The following is a 27,716-nucleotide window of genomic DNA, read 5'->3' on the forward strand; positions in this document are numbered from 1 at the left end:
CAGATCGTCCTACTCATTGCGTTGACCATTCGAAGAGATCGAGAATGCCATCATCGACGGATTAATACGGAGTTTTAGAGAGTTCAACAGATCGTCCCGCGTCCAAAGTTTACTCGAGCACCACATTATTCCTGCTGTCCTTTATTCACAAAATCATCTTTAATGGAGGCAGACAGTTCTTGCGAATTTTAAAGATGACTTGGTTGCAACACCATTGAAGCTGTCTTTACAATAAATAAATTCCAGAGCATGGAATGATGAAAAAAAAAACGACTCAGCTGGCACAGGCAGAATAACCAGCAATGCACACCTTAGAAGGGTCCTACACGAGTCTCTTTCATTCTGGAAGCCCCGAAACTCACCATAAGCGTAGAGCACCTTTGGAACAAAATCTAATTAGGAAGTCAAAGCCGGTAAAAACAGGAATACCGCATCAGGATGTCAGGATCACCAAGAGAATCTGCCGAACAATTCTTGGGATAAGAGAAATCGAAATTCTTCTGCTGAGCTCTATGCCTCCAACGCAAATTCTCGCCAGCTAAAAGCCGAGAGAAAAATCATGCCCTCTGCCGGTTGTTCACGCGGCTAGCGAGAAGCAAGACCAGTAGGGTCAAGCCCCCACTTTTTCTCCTCTTACTCTTCTTGAAAATCAGAATCAGAATGAACTCTAGCCTGGTGCAAGCACCCAGGAAAACTCGGTTTCTCCGCCTCTGTGAGTTCACAGGCTTTCAAAAAAATCATAAAATTATATCTTACCAATCCCGGAATTTTATGTTATCTAAATTGAGAAAATGACACACCCATGACGAATCAAACACCAGAAAATCTGACAATGCAATCCGAAAAACATCTGCACTTATAACGTGAGAAAAAAATAGACCCCCCAACTAACAAGTGAAACTAAGCTTTTACGAAAATCCAATTACCAGCCACCCCCACTGTCTTGAAGTAATAAAACTGCAAACTTACAAAGCGGCAAGAAAACAACTTCCGTTTCACACGCATGAGCTAAAAGGGCGACATTGTTAGTGAAACGGCCATAAACCAGATGTGTGTCCTCGCAACCGTCTCTCGCCTTTGTTACAATTCCTACTCAAGAACAACAAGTTAAATAAAACCTTAAGAGCTTAAGAATACTTCTTTTTCCAGATTAAAATACACATGAATACAAATAAAAATATTAGAATAATAATGACTTAAAACACATATTAATAATTAAAATTCGCTACATACCATTGTTATATTAAAAAAAAATTATTATGTTGTTGTTTTAATACCATTTAACTTTGGACTTTGACTGATGGTGCCGGACAAAAATATCATAATCAAAATCAGATAATTCACATTCAAAAACTATTTCATAATATTCATATATCATTTCGACATTCTTATAAATATTCGTATAGTAAATCTATTAATCAATCAAATCAATCAATCGTATAGCATATCTATCAATCAATCGTATATCATATCTATCAATCAATCGTATAGTGGTATAGTACAATTTAATAGGTTTGCGTTGTGAGTAACCTATGTAAAGGGAAAATCAATAACTCCATGTTTCTTAAACAATCGTATAGTGGTATAGTACAATTTAACTTTTTAGGTTTGCGTTGTGAGTAACCTATGTAAAGGGAAAATCAATAACTCCAAATTCAAGTAAACTCCATGTTTCTTAAAAGCCCCCCGGCTCAAACAAATGGAGGGACATGACAGACCACAGAAACTACTCTAAATTAAACAAATGAAACATAAAATACATATCAAACACATTTATTAATTTCTAGAATATTCAAACATATGATAACTAGGTAAACTGATCAGTCCCCTACAAATTAACCTTAAGATGTAAATTAACATATATATCATTTTAAATCTTATACTCATGTTAGGTGTACTAAATTTTTTTTAACATTACATAACTCACAATTTAGGCGGTTGTACCGTATATTAATATAGTATCATTACTCGGTTACAATTTAAATACAAAAGACAGAAAAAAATTCACTCACAGGGTGAAGTTCATACATTCAACTCCTATGCCATCATCGACTGATTAATATGGAGTGCTGATAGTTCAACAGATCGTCCTACTCATTGCGTTGACCATTCGAAGAGATCGAGAATGCCATCATCGACGGATTAATACGGAGTTTTAGAGAGTTCAACAGATCGTCCCGCGTCCAAAGTTTACTCGAGCACCACATTATTCCTGCTGTCCTTTATTCACAAAATCATCGTTAATGGAGGCAGACAGTTCTTGCGAATTTTAAAGATGACTTGGTTGCAACACCATTGAAGCTGTCCTTACAATAAATAAATTCCAGAGCATGGAATGATGAAAAAAAAACGACTCAGCTGGCACAGGCAGAATAAACAGCAATGCACACCTTAGAAGGGTCCTACACGAGTCTCTTTCATTCTGGAAGCCCCGAAACTCACCATAAGCGTAGAGCACCTTTGGAACAAAATCTAATTAGGAAGTCAAAGCCGGTAAAATCAGGAATACCGCATCAGGATGTCAGGATCACCAAGAGAATCTGCCGAACAATTCTTGGGATAAGAGAAATCGAAATTCTTCTGCTGAGCTCTATGCCTCCAACGCAAATTCTCGCCAGCTAAAAGCCGAGAGAAAAATCATGCCCTCTGCCGGTTGTTCACGCGGCTAGCGAGAAGCAAGACCCGTAGGGTCAAGCTCCCACTTTTTCTCCTCTTACTGTTCTTGAAAATCAGAATCAGAATGAACTCTAGCCTGGTGCAAGCACCCAGGAAAACTCGGTTTCTCCGCCTCTGTGAGTTCACAGGCTTTCAAAAAAATCATAAAATTATATCTTACCAATCCCGGAATTTTATGTTATCTAAATTGAGAAAATGACACACCCATGACGAATCAAACACCAGAAAATCTGACAATGCAATCCGAAAAACATCTGCACTTATAACGTGAGAAAAAAAATAGACCCCCCAACTAACAAGTGAAACTAAGCTTTTACGAAAATCCAATTACCAGCCACCCCCACTGTCTTGAAGTAATAAAACTGCAAACTTACAAAGCGGTAAGAAAACAACTTCCGTTTCACACGCATGAGCTAAAAGGGCGACATTGTTAGTGAAACGGCCATAAACCAGATGTGTGTCCTCGCAACCGTCTCTCGCCTTTGTTACAATTCCTACTCAAGAACAACAAGTTAAATAAAACCTTAAGAGCTTAAGAATACTTCTTTTTCCAGATTAAAATACACATGAATACAAATAAAAATATTAGAATAATAATGACTTAAAACACATATTAATAATTTAAATTCGCTACATACCATTGTTATATTAAAAAAAATTATTATGTTGTTGTTTTAATACCATTTAACTTTGGACTTTGACTGATGGTGCCGGACAAAAATATCATAATCAAAATCAGATAATTCACATTCAAAAACTATTTCATAATATTCATATATCATTTCGTCATTCTTATAAATATTCGTATAGTAAATCTATCAATCAATCAAATCAATCAATCGTATATCATATCTATCAATCAATCGTATATCATATCTATCAATCAATCGTATAGTGGTATAGTACAATTTAACTTTTAGGTTTGCGTTGTGAGTAACCTATGTAAAGGGAAAATCAATAACTCCATGTTTCTTAAACAATTGTATAGTGGTATAGTACAATTTAACTTTTTAGGTTAGCGTTGTGAGTAACCTATGTAAAGGGAAAATCAATAACTCCAAATTCAAGTAAACTCCATGTTTCTTAAAAGCCCCCCGGCTCAAACAAATGGAGGGACATGACAGACCACAGAAACTACTCTAAATTAAACAAATGAAACATAAAATACATATCAAACACATTTATTAATTTCTAGAATATTCAAACATATGATAACTAGGTAAACTGATCAGTCCCCTACAAATTAACCTTAAGATGTAAATTAACATATATATCATTTTAAATCTTATACTCATGTTAGGTGTACTAAATTTTTTTTAACATTACATAACTCACAATTTAGGCGGTTGTACCGTATATTAATATAGTATCATTACACGGTTACAATTTAAATACAAAAGACAGAAAAAAAATTCACTCACAGGGTGAAGTTCATACATTCAACTCCTATGCCATCATCGACTGATTAATATGGAGTGCTGATAGTTCAATAGATCGTCCTACTCATTGCGTTGACCATTCGAAGAGATCGAGAATGCCATCATCGACGGATTAATACGGAGTTTTAGAGAGTTCAACAGATCGTCCCGCGTCCAAAGTTTACTCGAGCACCACATTATTCCTGCTGTCCTTTATTCACAAAATCATCGTTAATGGAGGCAGACAGTTGTTGCGAATTTTAAAGATGACTTGGTTGCAACACCATTGAAGCTGTCCTTACAATAAATAAATTCCAGAGCATGGAATGATGAAAAAAAAAACGACTCAGCTGGCACAGGCAGAATAAACAGCAAGGCACACCTTAGAAGGGTCCTACACGAGTCTCTTTCATTCTGGAAGCCCCGAAACTCACCATAAGCGTAGAGCACCTTTGGAACAAAATCTAATTAGGAAGTCAAAGCCGGTAAAAACAGGAATACCGCATCAGGATGTCAGGATCACCAAGAGAATCTGCCGAACAATTCTTGGGATAAGAGAAATCGAAATTCTTCTGCTGAGCTCTATGCCTCCAACGCAAATTCTCGCCAGCTAAAAGCCGAGAGAAAAATCATGCCCTCTGCCGGTTGTTCACGCGGCTAGCGAGAAGCAAGACCCGTAGGGTCAAGCCCCCACTTTTTCTCCTCTTACTCTTCTTGAAAATCAGAATCAGAATGAACTCTAGCCTGGTGCAAGCACCCAGGAAAACTCGGTTTCTCCGCCTCTGTGAGTTCACAGGCTTTCAAAAAAATCATAAAATTATATCTTACCAATCCCGGAATTTTATGTTATCTAAATTGAGAAAATGACACACCCATGACGAATCAAACACCAGAAAATCTGACAATGCAATCCGAAAAACATCTGCACTTATAACGTGAGAAAAAAAATAGACCCCCCAACTAACAAGTGAAACTAAGCTTTTACGAAAATCCAATTACCAGCCGACCCCACTGTCTTGAAGTAATAAAACTGCAAACTTACAAAGCGGCAAGAAAACAACTTCCGTTTCACACGCATGAGCTAAAAGGGCGACATTGTTAGTGAAACGGCCATAAACCAGATGTGTGTCCTCGCAACCGTCTCTCGCCTTTGTTACAATTCCTACTCAAGAACAACAAGTTAAATAAAACCTTAAGAGCTTAAGAATACTTCTTTTTCCAGATTAAAATACACATGAATACAAATAAAAATATTAGAATAATAATGACTTAAAACACATATTAATAATTTAAATTCGCTACATACCATTGTTATATTAAAAAAAAATTATTATGTTGTTGTTTTAATACCATTTAACTTTGGACTTTGACTGATGGTGCCGGACAAAAATATCATAATCAAAATCAGATAATTCACATTCAAAAACTATTTCATAATATTCATATATCATTTCGACATTCTTATAAATATTCGTATAGTAAATCTATCAATCAATCAAATCAATCAATCGTATATCATATCTATCAATCAATCGTATATCATATCTATCAATCAATCGTATAGTGGTATAGTACAATTTAACTTTTAGGTTTGCGTTGTGAGTAACCTATGTAAAGGGAAAATCAATAACTCCATGTTTCTTAAACAATCGTATAGTGGTATAATACAATTTAACTTTTTAGGTTAGCGTTGTGAGTAACCTATGTAAAGGGAAAATCAATAACTCCAAATTCAAGTAAACTCCATGTTTCTTAAAAGCCCCCCGGCTCAAACAAATGGAGGGACATGACAGACCACAGAAACTACTCTAAATTAAACAAATGAAACATAAAATACATATCAAACACATTTATTAATTTCTAGAATATTCAAACATATGATAACTAGGTAAACTGATCAGTCCCCTACAAATTAACCTTAAGATGTAAATTAACATATATATCATTTTAAATCTTATACTCATGTTAGGTGTACTAAATTTTTTTTAACATTACATAACTCACAATTTAGGCGGTTGTACCGTATATTAATATAGTATCATTACTCGGTTACAATTTAAATACAAAAGACAGAAAAAAAATTCACTCACAGGGTGAAGTTCATACATTCAACTCCTATGCCATCATCGACTGATTAATATGGAGTGCTGATAGTTCAACAGATCGTCCTACTCATTGCGTTGACCATTCGAAGAGATCGAGAATGCCATCATCGACGGATTAATACGGAGTTTTAGAGAGTTCAACAGATCGTCCCGCGTCCAAAGTTTACTCGAGCACCACATTATTCCTGCTGTCCTTTATTCACAAAATCATCGTTAATGGAGGCAGACAGTTGTTGCGAATTTTAAAGATGACTTGGTTGCAACACCATTGAAGCTGTCCTTACAATAAATAAATTCCAGAGCATGGAATGTTGAAAAAAAAAACGACTCAGCTGGGACAGGCAGAATAAACAGCAATGCACACCTTAGAAGGGTCCTACACGAGTCTCTTTCATTCTGGAAGCCCCGAAACTCACCATAAGCGTAGAGCACCTTTGGAACAAAATCTAATTACGAAGTCAAAGCCGGTGAAAACAGGAATACCGCATCAGGATGTCAGGATCACCAAGAGAATCTGCCGAACAATTCTTGGGATAAGAGAAATCGAAATTCTTCTGCTGAGCTCTATGCCTCCAACGAAAATTCTCGCCAGCTAAAAGCCGAGAGAAAAATCATGCCCTCTGCCAGTTGTTCACGCGGCTAGCGAGAAGCAAGACCCGTAGGGTCAAGCCCCCACTTTTTCTCCTCTTACTCTTCTTGAAAATCAGAATCAGAATGAACTCTAGCCTGGTGCAAGCACCCAGGAAAACTCGGTTTCTCCGCCTCTGTGAGTTCACAGGCTTTCAAAAAAATCATAAAATTATATCTTACCAATCCCGGAATTTTATGTTATCTAAATTGAGAAAATGACACACCCATGACGAATCAAACACCAGAAAATCTGACAATGCAATCCGAAAAACATCTGCACTTATAACGTGAGAAAAAAAATAGACCCCCCAACTAACAAGTGAAACTAAGCTTTTACGAAAATCCAATTACCAGCCACCCCCACTGTCTTGAAGTAATAAAACTGCAAACTTACAAAGCGGCAAGAAAACAACTTCCGTTTCACACGCATGAGCTAAAAGGGCGACATTGTTAGTGAAACGGCCATAAACCAGATGTGTGTCCTCGCAACCGTCTCTCGCCTTTGTTACAATTCCTACTCAAGAACAACAAGTTAAATAAAACCTTAAGAGCTTAAGAATACTTCTTTTTCCAGATTAAAATACACATGAATACAAATAAAAATATTAGAATAATAATGACTTAAAACACATATTAATAATTTAAATTCGCTACATACCACTGTTATATTAAAAAAAATTATTATGTTGTTGTTTTAATACCATTTAACTTTGGACTTTGACTGATGGTGCCGGACAAAAATATCATAATCAAAATCAGATAATTCACATTCAAAAACTATTTCATAATATTCATATATCATTTCGACATTCTTATAAATATTCGTATAGTAAATCTATCAATCAATCAAATCAATCAATCGTATATCATATCTATCAATCAATCGTATATCATATCTATCAATCAATCGTATATCATATCTATCAATCAATCGTATAGTGGTATAGTACAATTTAACTTTTAGGTTTGCGTTGTGAGTAACCTATGTAAAGGGAAAATCAATAATTCCATGTTTCTTAAACAATCGTATAGTGGTATAGTACAATTTATCTTTTTAGGTTTGCGTTGTGAGTAACCTATGTAAAGGGAAAATCAATAACTCCAGATTCAAGTAAACTCCATGTTTCTTAAAAGCCCCCCGGCTCAAACAAATGGAGGGACATGACAGACCACAGAAACTACTCTAAATTAAACAAATGAAACATAAAATACATATTAAACACATTTATTAATTTCTAGAATATTCAAACATATGATAACTAGGTAAACTGATCAGTCCCCTACAAATTAACCTTAAGATGTAAATTAACATATATATCATTTTAAATCTTATACTCATGTTAGGTGTACTAAATTTTTTTTAACATTACATAACTCACAATTTAGGCGGTTTTACCGTATATTAATATAGTATCATTACTCGGTTACAATTTAAATACAAAAGACAGAAAAAAAATTCACTCACAGGGTGAAGTTCATACATTCAACTCCTATGCCATCATCGACTGATTAATATGGAGTGCTGATAGTTCAACAGATCGTCCTACTCATTGCGTTGACCATTCGAAGAGATCGAGAATGCCATCATCGACGGATTAATACGGAGTTTTAGAGAGTTCAACAGATCGTCCCGCGTCCAAAGTTTACTCGAGCACCACATTATTCCTGCTGTCCTTTATTCACAAAATCATCGTTAATGGAGGCAGACAGTTGTTGCGAATTTTAAAGATGACTTGGTTGCAACACCATTGAAGCTGTCCTTACAATAAATAAATTCCAGAGCATGGAATGATGAAAAAAAAAACGACTCAGCTGGGACAGGCAGAATAAACAGCAATGCACACCTTAGAAGGGTCCTACACGAGTCTCTTTCATTCTGGAAGCCCCGAAACTCACCATAAGCGTAGAGCACCTTTGGAACAAAATCTAATTAGGAAGTCAAAGCCGGTAAAAACAGGAATACCGCATCAGGATGTCAGAATCACCAAGACAATCTGCCGAACAATTCTTGGGATAAGAGAAATCGAAATTCTTCTGCTGAGCTCTATGCCTCCAACGCAAATTCTCGCCAGCTAAATGCCGAGAGAAAAATCATGCCCTCTGCCGGTTGTTCACGCGGCTAGCGAGAAGCAAGACCCGAAGGGTCAAGCTCCCACTTTTTCTCCTCTTACTCTTCTTGAAAATCAGAATCAGAATGAACTCTAGCCTGGTGCAAGCACCCAGGAAAACTCGGTTTCTCCGCCTCTGTGAGTTCACAGGCTTTCAAAAAAATCATAAAATTATATCTTACCAATCCCGGAATTTTATGTTATCTAAATTGAGAAAATGACACACCCATGACGAATCAAACACCAGAAAATCTGACAATGCAATCCGAAAAACATCTGCACTTATAACGTGAGAAAAAAAATAGACCCCCCAACTAACAAGTGAAACTAAGCTTTTACGAAAATCCAATTACCAGCCACCCCCACTGTCTTGAAGTAATAAAACTGCAAACTTACAAAGCGGTAAGAAAACAACTTCCGTTTCACACGCATGAGCTAAAAGGGCGACATTGTTAGTGAAACGGCCATAAACCAGATGTGTGTCCTCGCAACCGTCTCTCGCCTTTGTTACAATTCCTACTCAAGAACAACAAGTTAAATAAAACCTTAAGAGCTTAAGAATACTTCTTTTTCCAGATTAAAATACACATGAATACAAATAAAAATATTAGAATAATAATGACTTAAAACACATATTAATAATTTAAATTCGCTACATACCATTGTTATATTAAAAAAAATTATTATGTTGTTGTTTTAATACCATTTAACTTTGGACTTTGACTGATGGTGCCGGACAAAAATATCATAATCAAAATCAGATAATTCACATTCAAAAACTATTTCATAATATTCATATATCATTTCGTCATTCTTATAAATATTCGTATAGTAAATCTATCAATCAATCAAATCAATCAATCGTATATCATATCTATCAATCAATCGTATATCATATCTATCAATCAATCGTATAGTGGTATAGTACAATTTAACTTTTAGGTTTGCGTTGTGAGTAACCTATGTAAAGGGAAAATCAATAACTCCATGTTTCTTAAACAATCGTATAGTGGTATAGTACAATTTATCTTTTTAGGTTAGCGTTGTGAGTAACCTATGTAAAGGGAAAATCAATAACTCCAAATTCAAGTAAACTCCATGTTTCTTAAAAGCCCCCCGGCTCAAACAAATGGAGGGACATGACAGACCACAGAAACTACTCTAAATTAAACAAATGAAACATAAAATACATATCAAACACATTTATTAATTTCTAGAATATTCAAACATATGATAACTAGGTAAACTGATCAGTCCCCTACAAATTAACCTTAAGATGTAAATTAACATATATATCATTTTAAATCTTATACTCATGTTAGGTGTACTAAATTTTTTTTAACATTACATAACTCACAATTTAGGCGGTTGTACCGTATATTAATATAGTATCATTACACGGTTACAATTTAAATACAAAAGACAGAAAAAAAATTCACTCACAGGGTGAAGTTCATACATTCAACTCCTATGCCATCATCGACTGATTAATATGGAGTGCTGATAGTTCAATAGATCGTCCTACTCATTGCGTTGACCATTCGAAGAGATCGAGAATGCCATCATCGACGGATTAATACGGAGTTTTAGAGAGTTCAACAGATCGTCCCGCGTCCAAAGTTTACTCGAGCACCACATTATTCCTGCTGTCCTTTATTCACAAAATCATCGTTAATGGAGGCAGACAGTTGTTGCGAATTTTAAAGATGACTTGGTTGCAACACCATTGAAGCTGTCCTTACAATAAATAAATTCCAGAGCATGGAATGATGAAAAAAAAAACGACTCAGCTGGCACAGGCAGAATAAACAGCAAGGCACACCTTAGAAGGGTCCTACACGAGTCTCTTTCATTCTGGAAGCCCCGAAACTCACCATAAGCGTAGAGCACCTTTGGAACAAAATCTAATTAGGAAGTCAAAGCCGGTAAAAACAGGAATACCGCATCAGGATGTCAGGATCACCAAGAGAATCTGCCGAACAATTCTTGGGATAAGAGAAATCGAAATTCTTCTGCTGAGCTCTATGCCTCCAACGCAAATTCTCGCCAGCTAAAAGCCGAGAGAAAAATCATGCCCTCTGCCGGTTGTTCACGCGGCTAGCGAGAAGCAAGACCCGTAGGGTCAAGCCCCCACTTTTTCTCCTCTTACTCTTCTTGAAAATCAGAATCAGAATGAACTCTAGCCTGGTGCAAGCACCCAGGAAAACTCGGTTTCTCCGCCTCTGTGAGTTCACAGGCTTTCAAAAAAATCATAAAATTATATCTTACCAATCCCGGAATTTTATGTTATCTAAATTGAGAAAATGACACACCCATGACGAATCAAACACCAGAAAATCTGACAATGCAATCCGAAAAACATCTGCACTTATAACGTGAGAAAAAAAATAGACCCCCCAACTAACAAGTGAAACTAAGCTTTTACGAAAATCCAATTACCAGCCGACCCCACTGTCTTGAAGTAATAAAACTGCAAACTTACAAAGCGGCAAGAAAACAACTTCCGTTTCACACGCATGAGCTAAAAGGGCGACATTGTTAGTGAAACGGCCATAAACCAGATGTGTGTCCTCGCAACCGTCTCTCGCCTTTGTTACAATTCCTACTCAAGAACAACAAGTTAAATAAAACCTTAAGAGCTTAAGAATACTTCTTTTTCCAGATTAAAATACACATGAATACAAATAAAAATATTAGAATAATAATGACTTAAAACACATATTAATAATTTAAATTCGCTACATACCATTGTTATATTAAAAAAAAATTATTATGTTGTTGTTTTAATACCATTTAACTTTGGACTTTGACTGATGGTGCCGGACAAAAATATCATAATCAAAATCAGATAATTCACATTCAAAAACTATTTCATAATATTCATATATCATTTCGACATTCTTATAAATATTCGTATAGTAAATCTATCAATCAATCAAATCAATCAATCGTATATCATATCTATCAATCAATCGTATATCATATCTATCAATCAATCGTATAGTGGTATAGTACAATTTAACTTTTAGGTTTGCGTTGTGAGTAACCTATGTAAAGGGAAAATCAATAACTCCATGTTTCTTAAACAATCGTATAGTGGTATAATACAATTTAACTTTTTAGGTTAGCGTTGTGAGTAACCTATGTAAAGGGAAAATCAATAACTCCAAATTCAAGTAAACTCCATGTTTCTTAAAAGCCCCCCGGCTCAAACAAATGGAGGGACATGACAGACCACAGAAACTACTCTAAATTAAACAAATGAAACATAAAATACATATCAAACACATTTATTAATTTCTAGAATATTCAAACATATGATAACTAGGTAAACTGATCAGTCCCCTACAAATTAACCTTAAGATGTAAATTAACATATATATCATTTTAAATCTTATACTCATGTTAGGTGTACTAAATTTTTTTTAACATTACATAACTCACAATTTAGGCGGTTGTACCGTATATTAATATAGTATCATTACTCGGTTACAATTTAAATACAAAAGACAGAAAAAAAATTCACTCACAGGGTGAAGTTCATACATTCAACTCCTATGCCATCATCGACTGATTAATATGGAGTGCTGATAGTTCAACAGATCGTCCTACTCATTGCGTTGACCATTCGAAGAGATCGAGAATGCCATCATCGACGGATTAATACGGAGTTTTAGAGAGTTCAACAGATCGTCCCGCGTCCAAAGTTTACTCGAGCACCACATTATTCCTGCTGTCCTTTATTCACAAAATCATCGTTAATGGAGGCAGACAGTTGTTGCGAATTTTAAAGATGACTTGGTTGCAACACCATTGAAGCTGTCCTTACAATAAATAAATTCCAGAGCATGGAATGTTGAAAAAAAAAACGACTCAGCTGGGACAGGCAGAATAAACAGCAATGCACACCTTAGAAGGGTCCTACACGAGTCTCTTTCATTCTGGAAGCCCCGAAACTCACCATAAGCGTAGAGCACCTTTGGAACAAAATCTAATTACGAAGTCAAAGCCGGTGAAAACAGGAATACCGCATCAGGATGTCAGGATCACCAAGAGAATCTGCCGAACAATTCTTGGGATAAGAGAAATCGAAATTCTTCTGCTGAGCTCTATGCCTCCAACGAAAATTCTCGCCAGCTAAAAGCCGAGAGAAAAATCATGCCCTCTGCCGGTTGTTCACGCGGCTAGCGAGAAGCAAGACCCGTAGGGTCAAGCCCCCACTTTTTCTCCTCTTACTCTTCTTGAAAATCAGAATCAGAATGAACTCTAGCCTGGTGCAAGCACCCAGGAAAACTCGGTTTCTCCGCCTCTGTGAGTTCACAGGCTTTCAAAAAAATCATAAAATTATATCTTACCAATCCCGGAATTTTATGTTATCTAAATTGAGAAAATGACACACCCATGACGAATCAAACACCAGAAAATCTGACAATGCAATCCGAAAAACATCTGCACTTATAACGTGAGAAAAAAAATAGACCCCCCAACTAACAAGTGAAACTAAGCTTTTACGAAAATCCAATTACCAGCCACCCCCACTGTCTTGAAGTAATAAAACTGCAAACTTACAAAGCGGCAAGAAAACAACTTCCGTTTCACACGCATGAGCTAAAAGGGCGACATTGTTAGTGAAACGGCCATAAACCAGATGTGTGTCCTCGCAACCGTCTCTCGCCTTTGTTACAATTCCTACTCAAGAACAACAAGTTAAATAAAACCTTAAGAGCTTAAGAATACTTCTTTTTCCAGATTAAAATACACATGAATACAAATAAAAATATTAGAATAATAATGACTTAAAACACATATTAATAATTTAAATTCGCTACATACCACTGTTATATTAAAAAAAATTATTATGTTGTTGTTTTAATACCATTTAACTTTGGACTTTGACTGATGGTGCCGGACAAAAATATCATAATCAAAATCAGATAATTCACATTCAAAAACTATTTCATAATATTCATATATCATTTCGACATTCTTATAAATATTCGTATAGTAAATCTATCAATCAATCAAATCAATCAATCGTATATCATATCTATCAATCAATCGTATATCATATCTATCAATCAATCGTATAGTGGTATAGTACAATTTAACTTTTAGGTTTGCGTTGTGAGTAACCTATGTAAAGGGAAAATCAATAACTCCATGTTTCTTAAACAATTGTATAGTGGTATAGTACAATTTAACTTTTTAGGTTAGCGTTGTGAGTAACCTATGTAAAGGGAAAATCAATAACTCCAAATTCAAGTAAACTCCATGTTTCTTAAAAGCCCCCCGGCCCAAACAAATGGAGGGACATGACAGACCACAGAAACTACTCTAAATTAAACAAATGAAACATAAAATACATATCAAACACATTTATTAATTTCTAGAATATTCAAACATATGATAACTAGGTAAACTGATCAGTCCCCTACAAATTAACCTTAAGATGTAAATTAACATATATATCATTTTAAATCTTATACTCATGTTAGGTGTACTAAATTTTTTTTAACATTACATAACTCACAATTTAGGCGGTTGTACCGTATATTAATATAGTATCATTACTCGGTTACAATTTAAATACAAAAGACAGAAAAAAAATTCACTCACAGGGTGAAGTTCATACATTCAACTCCTATGCCATCATCGACTGATTAATATGGAGTGCTGATAGTTCAACAGATCGTCCTACTCATTGCGTTGACCATTCGAAGAGATCGAGAATGCCATCATCGACGGATTAATACGGAGTTTTAGAGAGTTCAACAGATCGTCCCGCGTCCAAAGTTTACTCGAGCACCACATTATTCCTGCTGTCCTTTATTCACAAAATCATCGTTAATGGAGGCAGACAGTTGTTGCGAATTTTAAAGATGACTTGGTTGCAACACCATTGAAGCTGTCCTTACAATAAATAAATTCCAGAGCATGGAATGTTGAAAAAAAAAACGACTCAGCTGGGACAGGCAGAATAAACAGCAATGCACACCTTAGAAGGGTCCTACACGAGTCACTTTCATTCTGGAAGCCCCGAAACTCACCATAAGCGTAGAGCACATTTGGAACAAAATCTAATTAGGAAGTCAAAGCCGGTAAAAACAGGAATACCGCATCAGGATGTCAGGATCACCAAGAGAATCTGCCGAACAAATCTTGGGATAAGAGAAATCGAAATTCTTCTGCTGAGCTCTATGCCTCCAACGCAAATTCTCGCCAGCTAAAAGCCGAGAGAAAAATCATGCCCTCTGCCGATTGTTCACGCGGCTAGCGAGAAGCAAGACCCGTAGGGTCAAGCCCCCACTTTTTCTCCTCTTACTCTTCTTGAAAATCAGAATCAGAATGAACTCTAGCCTGGTGCAAGCACCCAGGAAAACTCGGTTTCTCCGCCTCTGTGAGTTCACAGGCTTTCAAAAAAATCATAAAATTATATCTTACCAATCCCGGAATTTTATGTTATCTAAATTGAGAAAATGACACACCCATGACGAATCAAACACCAGAAAATCTGACAATGCAATCCGAAAAACATCTGCACTTATAACGTGAGAAAAAAAATAGACCCCCCAAATAACAAGTGAAACTAAGCTTTTACGAAAATCCAATTACCAGCCACCCCCACTGTCTTGAAGTAATAAAACTGCAAACTTACAAAGCGGCAAGAAAACAACTTCCGTTTCACACGCATGAGCTAAAAGGGCGACATTGTTAGTGAAACGGCCATAAACCAGATGTGTGTCCTCGCAACCGTCTCTCGCCTTTGTTACAATTCCTACTCAAGAACAACAAGTTAAATAAAACCTTAAGAGCTTAAGAATACTTCTTTTTCCAGATTAAAATACACATGAATACAAATAAAAATATTAGAATAATAATGACTTAAAACACATATTAATAATTTAAATTCGCTACATACCATTGTTATATTAAAAAAAATTATTATGTTGTTGTTTTAATACCATTTAACTTTGGACTTTGACTGATGGTGCCGGACAAAAATATCATAATCAAAATCAGATAATTCACATTCAAAAACTATTTCATAATATTCATATATCATTTCGACATTCTTATAAATATTCGTATAGTAAATCTATCAATCAATCAAATCAATCAATCGTATATCATATCTATCAATCAATCGTATATCATATCTATCAATCAATCGTATATCATATCTATCAATCAATCGTATAGTGGTATAGTACAATTTAACTTTTAGGTTTGCGTTGTGAGTAACCTATGTAAAGAGAAAATCAATAATTCCATGTTTCTTAAACAATCGTATAGTGGTATAGTACAATTTATCTTTTTAGGTTTGCGTTGTGAGTAACCTATGTAAAGGGAAAATCAATAACTCCAGATTCAAGTAAACTCCATGTTTCTTAAAAGCCCCCCCGGCTCAAACAAATGGAGGGACATGACAGACCACAGAAACTACTCTAAATTAAACAAATGAAACATAAAATACATATTAAACACATTTATTAATTTCTAGAATATTCAAACATATGATAACTAGGTAAACTGATCAGTCCCCTACAAATTAACCTTAAGATGTAAATTAACATATATATCATTTTAAATCTTATACTCATGTTAGGTGTACTAAATTTTTTTTAACATTACATAACTCACAATTTAGGCGGTTGTACCGTATATTAATATAGTATCATTACTCGGTTACAATTTAAATACAAAAGACAGAAAAAAAATTCACTCACAGGGTGAAGTTCATACATTCAACTCCTATGCCATCATCGACTGATTAATATGGAGTGCTGATAGTTCAACAGATCGTCCTACTCATTGCGTTGACCATTCGAAGAGATCGGGAATGCCATCATCGACGGATTAATACGGAGTTTTAGAGAGTTCAACAGATCGTCCCGCGTCCAAAGTTTACCCCACATTATTCCTGCTGTCCTTTATTCACAAAATCATCGTTAATGGAGGCGGACAGTTGTTGCGAATTTTAAAGATGACTTGGTTGCAACACCATTGAAGCTGTCCCTTACAATAAATAAATTCCAGAGCATGGAATGATGAAAAAAAAAAAAAAAACGACTCAGCTGGGACAGGCAGAATAAACAGCAATGCACACCTTAGAAGGGTCCTACACGAGTCTCTTTCATTCTGGAAGCCCCGAAACTCACCATAAGCGTAGAGCACCTTTGGAACAAAATCTAATTAGGAAGTCAAAGCCGGTAAAAAACAGGAATACCGCATCAGGATGTCAGGATCACCAAGACAATCTGCCGAACAATTCTTGGGATAAGAGAAATCGAAATTCTTCTGCTGAGCTCTATGCCTCCAACGCAAATTCTCGCCAGCTAAATGCCGAGAGAAAAATCATGCCCCTCTGCCGGTTGTTCACGCGGCTAGCGAGAAGCAAGACCCGAAGGGTCAAGCTCCCACTTTTTCTCCTCTTACTCTTCTTGAAAATCAGAATCAGAATGAACTCTAGCCTGGTGCAAGCACCCAGGAAAACTCGGTTTCTCCGCCTCTGTGAGTTCACAGGCTTTCAAAAAAAATCATAAAATTATATCTTACCAATCCCGGAATTTTATGTTATCTAAATTGAGAAAATGACACACCCATGACGAATCAAACACCAGAAAATCTGACAATGCAATCCGAAAAACATCTGCACTTATAACGTGAGAAAAAAAAAATAGACCCCCCAAATAACAAGTGAAACTAAGCTTTTACGAAAATCCAATTACCAGCCCACCCCCACTGTCTTGAAGTAATAAAACTGCAAACTTACAAAGCGGCAAGAAAAACAACTTCCGTTTCACACGCATGAGCTAAAAGGGCGACATTGTTAGTGAAACGGCCATAAACCAGATGTGTGTCCTCGCAACCGTCTCTCGCCTTTGTTACAATTCCTACTCAAGAACAACAAGTTAAATAAAACCTTAAGAGCTTAAGAATACTTCTTTTTTCCAGATTAAAATACACATGAATACAAATAAAAATATTAGAATAATAATGACTTAAAACACATATTAATAATTTAAATTCGCTACATACCATTGTTATATTAAAAAAAATTATTATGTTGTTGTTTTAATACCATTTAACTTTGGACTTTGACTGATGGTGCCGGACAAAAATATCATAATCAAAATCAGATAATTCACATTCAAAAACTATTTCATAATATTCATATATCATTTCGTCATTCTTATAAATATTCGTATAGTAAATCTATCAATCAATCAAATCAATCAATCGTATATCATATCTATCAATCAATCGTATATCATATCTATCAATCAATCGTATAGTGGTATAGTACAATTTAACTTTTAGGTTTGCGTTGTGAGTAACCTATGTAAAGGGAAAATCAATAACTCCATGTTTCTTAAAGAATTGTATAGTGGTATAGTACAATTTAACTTTTTAGGTTAGCGTTGTGAGTAACCTATGTAAAGGGAAAATCAATAACTCCAAATTCAAGTAAACTCCATGTTTCTTAAAAGCCCCCCGGCTCAAACAAATGGAGGGACATGACAGACCACAGAAACTACTCTAAATTAAACAAATGAAACATAAAATACATATCAAACACATTTATTAATTTCTAGAATATTCAAACATATGATAACTAGGTAAACTGATCAGTCCCCTACAAATTAACCTTAAGATGTAAATTAACATATATATCATTTTAAATCTTATACTCATGTTAGGTGTACTAAATTTTTTTTAACATTACATAACTCACAATTTAGGCGGTTGTACCGTATATTAATATAGTATCATTACTCGGTTACAATTTAAATACAAAAGACAGAAAAAAAATTCACTCACAGGGTGAAGTTCATACATTCAACTCCTATGCCATCATCGACTGATTAATATGGAGTGCTGATAGTTCAACAGATCGTCCTACTCATTGCGTTGACCATTCGAAGAGATCGAGAATGCCATCATCGACGGATTAATACGGAGTTTTAGAGAGTTCAACAGATCGTCCCGCGTCCAAAGTTTACTCGAGCACCACATTATTCCTGCTGTCCTTTATTCACAAAATCATCGTTAATGGAGGCAGACAGTTGTTGCGAATTTTAAAGATGACTTGGTTGCAACACCATTGAAGCTGTCCTTACAATAAATAAATTCCAGAGCATGGAATGTTGAAAAAAAAAACGACTCAGCTGGGACAGGCAGAATAAACAGCAATGCACACCTTAGAAGGGTCCTACACGAGTCTCTTTCATTCTTTCACCATAAGCGTAGAGCACATTTGGAACAAAATCTAATTAGGAAGTCAAAGCCGGTAAAAACAGGAATACCGCATCAGGATGTCAGGATCACCAAGAGAATCTGCCGAACAAATCTTGGGATAAGAGAAATCGAAATTCTTCTGCTGAGCTCTATGCCTCCAACGCAAATTCTCGCCAGCTAAAAGCCGAGAGAAAAATCATGCCCTCTGCCGGTTGTTCACGCGGCTAGCGAGAAGCAAGACCCGTAGGGTCAAGCCCCCACTTTTTCTCCTCTTACTCTTCTTGAAAATCAGAATCAGAATGAACTCTAGCCTGGTGCAAGCACCCAGGAAAACTCGGTTTCTCCGCCTCTGTGAGTTCACAGGCTTTCAAAAAAATCATAAAATTATATCTTACCAATCCCGGAATTTTATGTTATCTAAATTGAGAAAATGACACACCCATGACGAATCAAACACCAGAAAATCTGACAATGCAATCCGAAAAACATCTGCACTTATAACGTGAGAAAAAAAATAGACCCCCCAACTAACAAGTGAAACTAAGCTTTTACGAAAATCCAATTACCAGCCACCCCCACTGTCTTGAAGTAATAAAACTGCAAACTTACAAAGCGGCAAGAAAACAACTTCCGTTTCACACGCATGAGCTAAAAGGGCGACATTGTTAGTGAAACGGCCATAAACCAGATGTGTGTCCTCGCAACCGTCTCTCGCCTTTGTTACAATTCCTACTCAAGAACAACAAGTTAAATAAAACCTTAAGAGCTTAAGAATACTTCTTTTTCCAGATTAAAATACACATGAATACAAATAAAAATATTAGAATAATAATGACTTAAAACACATATTAATAATTTAAATTCGCTACATACCATTGTTATATTAAAAAAAATTATTATGTTGTTGTTTTAATACCATTTAACTTTGGACTTTGACTGATGGTGCCGGACAAAAATATCATAATCAAAATCAGATAATTCACATTCAAAAACTATTTCATAATATTCATATATCATTTCGACATTCTTTTAAATATTCGTATAGTAAATCTATCAATCAATCAAATCAATCAATCGTATATCATATCTATCAATCAATCGTATATCATATCTATCAATCAATCGTATATCATATCTATCAATCAATCGTATAGTGGTATAGTACAATTTAACTTTTAGGTTTGCGTTGTGAGTAACCTATGTAAAGAGAAAATCAATAATTCCATGTTTCTTAAACAATCGTATAGTGGTATAGTACAATTTATCTTTTTAGGTTTGCGTTGTGAGTAACCTATGTAAAGGGAAAATCAATAACTCCAGATTCAAGTAAACTCCATGTTTCTTAAAAGCCCCCCGGCTCAAACAAATGGAGGGACATGACAGACCACAGAAACTACTCTAAATTAAACAAATGAAACATAAAATACATATTAAACACATTTATTAATTTCTAGAATATTCAAACATATGATAACTAGGTAAACTGATCAGTCCCCTACAAATTAACCTTAAGATGTAAATTAACATATATATCATTTTAAATCTTATACTCATGTTAGGTGTACTAAATTTTTTTTAACATTACATAACTCACAATTTAGGCGGTTGTACCGTATATTAATATAGTATCATTACTCGGTTACAATTTAAATACAAAAGACAGAAAAAAAATTCACTCACAGGGTGAAGTTCATACATTCAACTCCTATGCCATCATCGACTGATTAATATGGAGTGCTGATAGTTCAACAGATCGTCCTACTCATTGCGTTGACCATTCGAAGAGATCGGGAATGCCATCATCGACGGATTAATACGGAGTTTTAGAGAATTCAACAGATCGTCCCGCGTCCAAAGTTTACTCGAGCACCACATTATTCCTGCTGTCCTTTATTCACAAAATCATCGTTAATGGAGGCAGACAGTTGTTGCGAATTTTAAAGATGACTTGGTTGCAACACCATTGAAGCTGTCCTTACAATAAATAAATTCCAGAGCATGGAATGATGAAAAAAAAAACGACTCAGCTGGCACAGGCAGAATAAACAGCAATGCACACCTTAGAAGGGTCCTACACGAGTCTCTTTCATTCTGGAAGCCCCGAAACTCACCATAAGCGTAGAGCACCTTTGGAACAAAATCTAATTAGGAAGTGAAAGCCGGTAAAAACAGGAATACCGCATCAGGATGTCAGGATCACCAAGAGAATCTGCCGAACAATTCTTGGGATAAGAGAAATCGAAATTCTTCTGCTGAGCTCTATGCCTCCAACGCAAATTCTCGCCAGCTAAAAGCCGAGAGAAAAATCATGCCCTCTGCCGGTTGTTCACGCGGCTAGCGAGAAGCAAGACCCGTAGGGTCAAGCCCCCACTTTTTCTCCTCTTACTCTTCTTGAAAATCAGAATCAGAATGAACTCTAGCCTGGTGCAAGCACCCAGGAAAACTCGGTTTCTCCGCCTCTGTGAGTTCACAGGCTTTCAAAAAAATCATAAAATTATATCTTACCAATCCCGGAATTTTATGTTATCTAAATTGAGAAAATGACACACCCATGACGAATCAAACACCAGAAAATCTTACAATGCAATCCGAAAAACATCTGCACTTATAACGTGAGAAAAAAAATAGACCCCCCAACTAACAAGTGAAACTAAGCTTTTACGAAAATCCAATTACCAGCCACCCCCACTGTCTTGAAGTAATAAAACTGCAAACTTACAAAGCGGCAAGAAAACAACTTCCGTTTCACACGCATGAGCTAAAAGGGCGACATTGTTAGTGAAACGGCCATAAACCAGATGTGTGTCCTCGCAACCGTCTCTCGCCTTTGTTACAATTCCTACTCAAGAACAACAAGTTAAATAAAACCTTAAGAGCTTAAGAATACTTCTTTTTCCAGATTAAAATACACATGAATACAAATAAAAATATTAGAATAATAATGACTTAAAACACATATTAATAATTTAAATTCGCTACATACCATTGTTATATTAAAAAAAATTATTATGTTGTTGTTTTAATACCATTTAACTTTGGACTTTGACTGATGGTGCCGGACAAAAATATCATAATCAAAATCAGATAATTCACATTCAAAAACTATTTCATAATATTCATATATCATTTCGACATTCTTATAAATATTCATATAGTAAATCTATCAATCAATCAAATCAATCAATCGTATATCATATCTATCAATCAATCGTATATCATATCTATCAATCAATCGTATAGTGGTATAGTACAATTTAACTTTTAGGTTTGCGTTGTGAGTAACCTATGTAAAGGGAAAATCAATAACTCCATGTTTCTTAAACAATCGTATAGTGGTATAGTACAATTTAACTTTTTAGGTTTGCGTTGTGAGTAACCTATGTAAAGGGAAAATCAATAACTCCAAATTCAAGTAAACTCCATGTTTCTTAAAAGCCCCCCGGCTCAAACAAATGGAGGGACATGACAGACCACAGAAACTACTCTAAATTAAACAAATGAAACATAAAATACATATCAAACACATTTATTAATTTCTAGAATATTCAAACATATGATAACTAGGTAAACTGATCAGTCCCCTACAAATTAACCTTAAGATGTAAATTAACATATATATCATTTTAAATCTTATACTCATGTTAGGTGTACTAAATTTTTTTTAACATTACATAACTCACAATTTAGGCGGTTGTACCGTATATTAATATAGTATCATTACTCGGTTACAATTTAAATACAAAAGACAGAAAAAAAATTCACTCACAGGGTGAAGTTCATACATTCAACTCCTATGCCATCATCGACTGATTAATATGGGGTGCTGATAGTTCAACAGATCGTCCTACTCATTGCGTTGACCATTCGAAGAGATCGAGAATGCCATCATCGACGGATTAATACGGAGTTTTAGAGAGTTCAACAGATCGTCCCGCGTCCAAAGTTTACTCGAGCACCACATTATTCCTGCTGTCCTTTATTCACAAAATCATCGTTAATGGAGGCAGACAGTTCTTGCGAATTTTAAAGATGACTTGGTTGCAACACCATTGAAGCTGTCCTTACAATAAATAAATTCCAGAGCATAGAATGATGAAAAAAAAAAACGACTCAGCTGGCACAGGCAGAATAAACAGCAATGCACACCTCAGAAGGGTCCTACACGAGTCTCTTTCATTCTGGAAGCCCCGAAACTCACCATAAGCATAGAGCACCTTTGGAACAAGATCTAATTAGGAATTCAAAGCCGGTAAAAACAGGAATACCGCATCAGGATGTCAGGATCACCAAGAGAATCTGCCGAACAATTCTTGGGATAAGAGAAATCGAAATTCTTCTGCTGAGCTCTATGCCTCCAACGCAAATTCTCGCCAGCTAAAAGCCGAGAGAAAAATCATGCCCTCTGCCGGTTGTTCACGCGGCTAGCGAGAAGCAAGACCCGTAGGGTCAAGCCCCCACTTTTTCTCCTCTCACTCTTCTTGAAAATCAGAATCAGAATGAACTCTAGCCTGGTGCAAGCACCCAGGAAAACTCGGTTTCTCCGCCTCTGTGAGTTCACAGGCTTTCAAAAAAATCATAAAATTATATCTTACCAATCCCGGAATTTTATGTTATCTAAATTGAGAAAATGACACACCCATGACGAATCAAACACCAGAAAATCTGACAATGCAATCCGAAAAACATCTGCACTTATAACGTGAGAAAAAAAATAGACCCCCCAACTAACAAGTGAAACTAAGCTTTTACGAAAATCCAATTACCAGCCACCCCCACTGTCTTGAAGTAATAAAACTGCAAACTTACAAAGCGGCAAGAAAACAACTTCCGTTTCACACGCATGAGCTAAAAGGGCGACATTGTTAGTGAAACGGCCATAAACCAGATGTGTGTCCTCGCAACCGTCTCTCGCCTTTGTTACAATTCCTACTCAAGAACAACAAGTTAAATAAAACCTTAAGAGCTTAAGAATACTTCTTTTTCCAGATTAAAATACACATGAATACAAATAAAAATATTAGAATAATAATGACTTAAAACAGATATTAATAATTTAAATTCGCTACATACCATTGTTATATTAAAAAAATTATTATGTTGTTGTTTTAATACCATTTAACTTTGGACTTTGACTGATGGTGCCGGACAAAAATATCATAATCAAAATCAGATAATTCACATTCAAAAACTATTTCATAATACTCATATATCATTTCGACATTCTTATAAATATTCGTATAGTAAATCTATCAATCAATCAAATCAATCAATCGTATATCATATCTATCAATCAATCGTATATCATATCTATCAATCAATCGTATAGTGGTATAGTACAATTTAACTTTTAGGTTTGCGTTGTGAGTAACCTATGTAAAGAGAAAATCAATAATTCCATGTTTCTTAAACAATCGTATAGTGGTATAGTACAATTTATCTTTTTAGGTTTGCGTTGTGAGTAACCTATGTAAAGGGAAAATCAATAACTCCAGATTCAAGTAAACTCCATGTTTCTTAAAAGCCCCCCGGCTCAAACAAATGGAGGGACATGACAGACCACAGAAACTACTCTAAATTAAACAAATGAAACATAAAATACATATTAAACACATTTATTAATTTCTAGAATATTCAAACATATGATAACTAGGTAAACTGATCAGTCCCCTACAAATTAACCTTAAGATGTAAATTAACATATATATCATTTAAATCTTATACTCATGTTAGGTGTACTAAATTTTTTTTAACATTACATAACTCACAATTTAGGCGGTTGTACCGTATATTAATATAGTATCATTACTCGGTTACAATTTAAATACAAAAGACAGAAAAAAAATTCACTCACAGGGTGAAGTTCATACATTCAACTCCTATGCCATCATCGACTGATTAATATGGAGTGCTGATAGTTCAACAGATCGTCCTACTCATTGCGTTGACCATTCGAAGAGATCGAGAATGCCATCATCGACGGATTAATACGGAGTTTTAGAGAGTTCAACAGATCGTCCCGCGTCCAAAGTTTACTCGAGCACCACATTATTCCTGCTGTCCTTTATTCACAAAATCATCGTTAATGGAGGCAGACAGTTCTTGCGAATTTTAAAGATGACTTGGTTGCAACACCATTGAAGTTGTCCTTACAATAAATAAATTCCAGAGCATAGAATGATGAAAAAAAAAACGACTCAGCTGGCACAGGCAGAATAAACAGCAATGCACACCTTAGAAGGGTCCTACACGAGTCTCTTTCATTCTGGAAGCCCCGAAACTCACCATAAGCGTAGAGCACCTTTGGAACAAAATCTAATTAGGAAGTCAAAGCCGGTAAAAACAGGAATACCGCATCAGGATGTCAGGATCACCAAGAGAATCTGCCGAACAATTCTTGGGATAAGAGAAATCGAAATTCTTCTGCTGAGCTCTATGCCTCCAACGCAAATTCTCGCCAGCTAAAAGCCGAGAGAAAAATCATGCCCTCTGCCGGTTGTTCACGCGGCTAGCGAGAAGCAAGACCCGTAGGGTCAAGCCCCCACTTTTTCTCCTCTTACTCTTCTTGAAAATCAGAATCAGAATGAACTCTAGCCTGGTGCAAGCACCCAGGAAAACTCGGTTTCTCCGCCTCTGTGAGTTCACAGGCTTTCAAAAAAATCATAAAATTATATATTACCAATCCCGGAATTTTATGTTATCTAAATTGAGAAAATGACACACCCATGACGAATCAAACACCAGAAAATCTGACAATGCAATCCGAAAAACATCTGCACTTATAACGTGAGAAAAAAAATAGACCCCCCAACTAACAAGTGAAACTAAGCTTTTACGAAAATCCAATTACCAGCCACCCCCACTGTCTTGAAGTAATAAAACTGCAAACTTACAAAGCGGCAAGAAAACAACTTCCGTTTCACACGCATGAGCTAAAAGGGCGACATTGTTAGTGAAACGGCCATAAACCAGATGTGTGTCCTCGCAACCGTCTCTCGCCTTTGTTACAATTCCTACTCAAGAACAACAAGTTAAATAAAACCTTAAGAGCTTAAGAATACTTCTTTTTCCAGATTAAAATACACATGAATACAAATAAAAATATTAGAATAATAATGACTTAAAACACATATTAATAATTTAAATTCGCTACATACCATTGTTATATTAAAAAAATTATTATGTTGTTGTTTTAATACCATTTAACTTTGGACTTTGACTGATGGTGCCGGACAAAAATATCATAATCAAAATCAGATAATTCACATTCAAAAACTATTTCATAATACTCATATATCATTTCGACATTCTTATAAATATTCGTATAGTAAATCTATCAATCAATCAAATCAATCAATCGTATATCATATCTATCAATCAATCGTATATCATATCTATCAATCAATCGTATAGTGGTATAGTACAATTTAACTTTTAGGTTTGCGTTGTGAGTAACCTATGTAAAGAGAAAATCAATAATTCCATGTTTCTTAAACAATCGTATAGTGGTATAGTACAATTTATCTTTTTAGGTTTGCGTTGTGAGTAACCTATGTAAAGGGAAAATCAATAACTCCAGATTCAAGTAAACTCCATGTTTCTTAAAAGCCCCCCGGCTCAAACAAATGGAGGGACATGACAGACCACAGAAACTACTCTAAATTAAACAAATGAAACATAAAATACATATTAAACACATTTATTAATTTCTAGAATATTCAAACATATGATAACTAGGTAAACTGATCAGTCCCCTACAAATTAACCTTAAGATGTAAATTAACATATATATCATTTTAAATCTTATACTCATGTTAGGTGTACTAAATTTTTTTTAACATTACATAACTCACAATTTAGGCGGTTGTACCGTATATTAATATAGTATCTTTACTCGGTTACAATTTAAATACAAAAGACAGAAAAAAAATTCACTCACAGGGTGAAGTTCATACATTCAACTCCTATGCCATCATCGACTGATTAATATGGAGTGCTGATAGTTCAACAGATCGTCCTACTCATTGCGTTGACCATTCGGAGAGATCGAGAATGCCATCATCGACGGATTAATACGGAGTTTTAGAGAGTTCAACAGATCGTCCCGCGTCCAAAGTTTACTCGAGCACCACATTATTCCTGCTGTCCTTTATTCACAAAATCATCGTTAATGGAGGCAGACAGTTGTTGCGAATTTTAAAGATGACTTGGTTGCAACACCATTGAAGCTGTCCTTACAATAAATAAATTCCAGAGCATGGAATGATGAAAAAAAAAACGACTCAGCTGGCACAGGCAGAATAAACAGCAATGCACACCTTAGAAGGGTCCTACACGAGTCTCTTTCATTCTGGAAGCCCCGAAACTCACCATAAGCGTAGAGCACCTTTGGAACAAAATCTAATTAGGAAGTCAAAGCCGGTAAAAACAGGAATACCGCATCAGGATGTCAGGATCACCAAGAGAATCTGCCGAACAATTCTTGGGATAAGAGAAATCGAAATTCTTCTGCTGAGCTCTATGCCTCCAACGCAAATTCTCGC

This window comes from Stegodyphus dumicola, chromosome 8 (genome assembly GCF_044657685.1).
Source record: "Stegodyphus dumicola isolate Sdum_Otavi_A_Nest chromosome 8, ASM4465768v1".
In the NCBI taxonomy this organism is placed as follows: Eukaryota; Metazoa; Arthropoda; class Arachnida; order Araneae; family Eresidae; genus Stegodyphus; species Stegodyphus dumicola.